This window comes from Panthera tigris, chromosome B1, assembly GCF_018350195.1.
Source record: "Panthera tigris isolate Pti1 chromosome B1, P.tigris_Pti1_mat1.1, whole genome shotgun sequence".
NCBI classification, from domain to species: domain Eukaryota; kingdom Metazoa; phylum Chordata; class Mammalia; order Carnivora; family Felidae; genus Panthera; species Panthera tigris.
In genome coordinates, this window is record NC_056663.1 from 138,044,393 (window position 1) to 138,049,064 (window position 4,672).

Below are 4,672 nucleotides of genomic sequence, written 5' to 3' on the forward strand. Positions count from 1 at the left end.
GATAATATAGGTAAAATGCTTAGCACAGACTGCGGCCCATAATAAAAGCTCAGAAATGGAAATATTTATTTATCATGCACCTAATAGAGTGTCTGGTGTATTGGGGATATACCATAATTATGTGTTCAATTTAGCTGAATCTTGGGTTTTTAGTGAACATATTCAGCAAGCTTAGTGAAGTGGTATAAATTTAATACAAGGTTCCAGACACATTTAAAATCAATCTGGAGTAATGAGAAGCTGTCACTTGCTCCGTTAAATAAGCTGGATAACAGCCCATGAGTCATCATCAGGGTTTAATATGTTTGCATTTTACACAGACAAATGAAATTCCGAACGAAAAGGCAGGAGAAAGCTGAGGGCTTGATGGCCAAAACTGGTTTCCAGGCACATTGTGCTGCTAAGGATGTGAGGATTTCTGCCTTTGCTCTACATGTGTCTCTCTTGTTCACCGGAGAGCCAACTGCAAGCTCCAGGCTTAATGGCAGGAGGGCTGGGGTCACACGGGGCTTGACCCCTCACCCCCACAACTCTCTGCTCTTTCAGCAACAATCCCCCCTTGTCTTTAAAGTAGTAAAGTAACCTGTTCAGAAATGGTGAAATTATATCTTCTTAGGTAAACTCAACAATCAAAAAGGACACAGATAAAGTGCCAGTAAAAGAAAACAGAGGGGTTCCTAGATGGTTCAGTAGGTTATGTGACCAGCACTTGATTTTGGCTCAGGTAGTGATCTCACTAAGTCAGGATTGAGCCCTGAGCCAGGCTCTGTGCTGGGCGTGGAACCTGCTTGGGATTCTCTCCTTCTCCCTCTCCCTCTGCACCTCCCCTGCTTGTGTGTGTGTGTGCATGTGTGTGCTCTCCCTCTCTCAGTCTCTCAAAAAAAAAAAAAAAAAAAAAGAAAAGAAAGAAAAGAAAAGAAAAGAAAAGAAAAAAAACAAGTCACTTAAAAGGGGTTTTCTTTTTTTTTTAATTTTTAAAAATGTTTTTATTTATTTTTGAGACAGAGACAGAGCATGAGCAGGGGAGGGGCAGAGAGACAGGGAGACACAGAATCCAAAGCAGACTCCAGGCTCTGAGCTGTCAGCACAGAGCCGGATGCGGGGCTCGAACTCACAGACTGCGAGATCATGACCTGAGCTGAAGTCAGACACTTAACTGACTGAGCCACCCAGGCGCCCTAAAAGGGGTTTTCTTAAGAGAAAGAGACAGCCCAACCATCCGATTAATTGTTTTCTGTGTGCGAGGAGCTCTGAATATGCAAACCTAGGTTAAGTGCAAAATAACCAAATAGACAATACATTCTATGAATTTAGAGGAGGAGGAGATGGTGGAGCAAATACTGACTTAGAAAATGACGTACTTAAACTCCGTTCCTGCCTCTCCCTTCCTTTGGCACCCCCATTGGTTCCCACTCTGGCCCTGAGAGGCAGGATGGTTCCGGAACACCTCCACGCCACAGCCAATGTGCGAGGAGAGTGGCTGACCCTTACTTAGTCCAGAGCTTGCAATCCTGGAGGCCTCGCCCTTCCCTTGGGTGGGGTGGGGTGGGGGGGGGGGGTGGAGATTTGCGCAGGCTCTTTGGACAAGAGAGGACTGGATATGGGTTTTGAAGGATGGATGGACTTTGGGAAAGGAGGAAGATAGGAAAAGTTATTCCAGCTAGGAGAGACGATAAAAATAAGTGAAGTTGAAAAAGTGGAAAATAAAAGATGCATTCTGAGAACATTGAATAAATAAGTTTTATTGATGGTAGTTTCCAATTAGAGAAACAGTTCACAACATGGTCTTTTTTTTACCTCAAGATGCTGCACATGAGGGACATATGAGAGATCTGTGACAACTGCTTCCCCCTGGGATCCATGCTGGGTCCCTTCTTATCTTCTCATTTTGAGGAACCGCTGATCGTAAGGTGCCCCGAGGCTGAGTCTTGCCAGTCCATTTACGCAGGAGCAAAGAATGCAGAGAGTTTGCTATGCAGAAGAAAAGGAAAGGGGGTTAAGGGAAGAACAGCACATTCATCTGTATATTTCTGTTGGTAATCCCTTTTGCCCCCGCTAACATAGCCATCCTCTGGTTGATGCTCTTGTGTTTCACTGAGACTCTGACTTTGGTTTGGGTGAGTAGACTCAGGAAAGGCTGATGTGTCCAGATCAAACACACAATGATGCCATGAACTAAGAAATAAATTACTCCCCAAATTATTTTATTAGACTCTACCTGGCCATCATGAAGCTGTTGATGCACTTCCTTCTATTTGGGTGAGACCAGAATGTTTGAGACACAGGTGGCTACAAAACCTGAAGTGCAAAATCATCTACAAAGAGATCCTACTTATTTTTAAAATTGTATTGCTTTGTTTTTAAAACCAATGCACTTACAGGATTAAACATTTAAAAGATATGAATGAGTAAGGTAAAAATATCCCTCCTTTCTTGATCCTAAGCCATCCAGTGTTCCTCCTCAAAGATAAAGATGTTTCCGTTTTTTGTTCATGCTCCCAGATCCCATATGTGCGTATGCGTGCAGATATATACATTATGATCTTCAGTTCCGTTATGCATAGCTACATGACATTAAAAATAGAAGCAACTCCTCAAAATAAAAGCAGGTAACAATTCAGAGCCAGTTTCCAAGAAATCATTATGCCAAAATCTCGCTCCGATTTCTCCAATCAACTGTGTTTATTTGCATTGTAATTGTGCTGCCGTTTAACTCAAGTGCCAAAATAACTTTGGCCGATTCAAGGCAAGGAACTCCTAAAATGGGTTTGCTAAGATGCAGAAAATGTTACTATTCCATATATGCTTCATTGTCTTAAATTTTTTTCCTAAATTGTTTCCAAGAAAATTTAGGTCTCAAGTCATTTCACTCACACATACTTAAGGATGCATCTAAAAAGTATTGCTATTTTCTTACATCATCCTAATGTCATTATCATGCCTAACCCAGTTAATAATTCCTTGGTATCAACCTAATGCCAAGATCATTTTCAAAATTTCCTGATTATCTAAAAATCTTTCTTTTTTTTTGACACCCCTGGGTGGCTCAGTCAATTAAGCATCCAACTTTGGCTCAGGTTATGATCTCGCAGTTTGTGAGTTCAAGTCCCGCGTTGGGCTCTGTGCTGACAGCTCAGAGCCTGGAGCCTGCTTCGGATTCTGTGTTTCCCTCTTTCTCTCTCCCCCCCCCCCCCACCCCCAAAGATAAACGTTAAAAAATTAAAAATAAATTAAAAATAAATAAATAAAAGTCTTTTCTTTTCTTTTCTTTTTTCTACTTACAGTTAGTCTAATTCTGGTTTCAAACACAGAGTCCATATATTGAATTGAACATGAATCTCTTTGAACCTGGAGCAGTACCTAGCCACCTTGAATGTTCCACATTCTGGATTTGTCTGTGTATTTTCTCATTGTATCATTTAACTTGATGCTTTAGCTCCTGTAGTTCTTGTAAACTAGAAGTTAGTCTGAGTCACAACTAACTAGAAGTTAGTTTTAATCACGAAAAGAGTTTAAGTTAAACTTTTTTGAGGGAAGTGGTACAAAATACTTTATAGATGGTACTTGGAGTTTCTGTTGCATCACATCAGGCAGTATGTGATATATGGTTCCTCCACCTTGATAATAATTTATTTAATGCAGGTGTCACAGATTAGGGCCCCTGGGCCAAATCCAGTCTGCCACCCAGTTTTGAAACGAAGGCCTTATTGAAACGGAGCCACACTCACTCCTTTAGGTACTAAGACTGTTTTGCACTACAATTGTAGAGGTGAGTAGCTATGGCTGAGATACTATGACCCACTAAGCCTAGAATATTTATTTTTTGGTCCTTTGCAGAAAAGTTTGTTGATTCCTGGTTTAGTGTGTTCGTGTTATGACTGACTTATCCTCCAAATGAGAAATCTGGGCTCTAAATGCTAAATCGATTTGTCTAAGCTGACACAGTCAGTAAGAGAAGGCAAAGCTCTTCTTTCTAGGTCCTGTCCCAGCTCCCTTCCCCACCTCTTTGCCCTCCTTCTAAGCCATTCAATGCCCTACAAAACAAGTAGTCAGACGTCAAAGTTTCATTCTCTTCCTAGCCTGGCCCATCAGCATTCAAACAGAACTAGAGCCCAGATGCTGGAATGATTCACAGGGAAGCAGAAGGTACAGTCTGATGCTTTTAGCTGTGAAAGAAATCTGACTCAAACTGGCTTAAATAGGAAGTTCCCTAACTCACCATACTTGAAGTCAATGATGTTGCCAAGGGCCCAGATTCATTCTATCCCTGTGCTCTCCTCAGTGTCAATTTCATTTTCAAGTTGGTTCCCCTGTGGTCTCAGATGGTGGCCAGTGGTAATCAGAGGTCCATGCCTCCTTGTCACACCCAGCAGGAGAGACATGATAAACACTACTTTCAGAGATGGAGTATGAGTTCTTTCCTTTTGTCTGATTAGGCTCCCATGTCTGGAATAGGTGTCTGCCATAGTAACGGTAGCCAGGAGAATGCATTAACTCACAGAGGATGATCAAGACTCTCTCTCTGGGCCTCAAAGTGGGGTAGATACTTGAAGAGCAACTAAGGTTCTGGTAAAAAAGGCAGAAGGTAAAGTGAAGGGGAAAATCAGTTTGGGAAGAAATGTGGTTTAGGGTCTTTCAGGGCTAATAAGACTGCAGATTCCCACGGTGATTA

The 4,672-nt window shown here is 41.8% G+C and overlaps 1 long non-coding RNA gene across 1 annotated transcript; it reads right to left on the reverse strand.

Annotated features, from left to right (window-relative positions):
* Positions 1 to 1,726: 1,726 nt before the first annotated feature.
* On the reverse strand, positions 1,727 to 4,443 carry LOC122237714. Its single transcript, XR_006216324.1, has 2 exons — positions 4,220 to 4,443; positions 1,727 to 1,971 (listed from the first exon to the last, which is right to left on the reverse strand). It is a non-coding gene; the product is annotated as an uncharacterized LOC122237714 (long non-coding RNA).
* Positions 4,444 to 4,672: the final 229 nt, after the last annotated feature.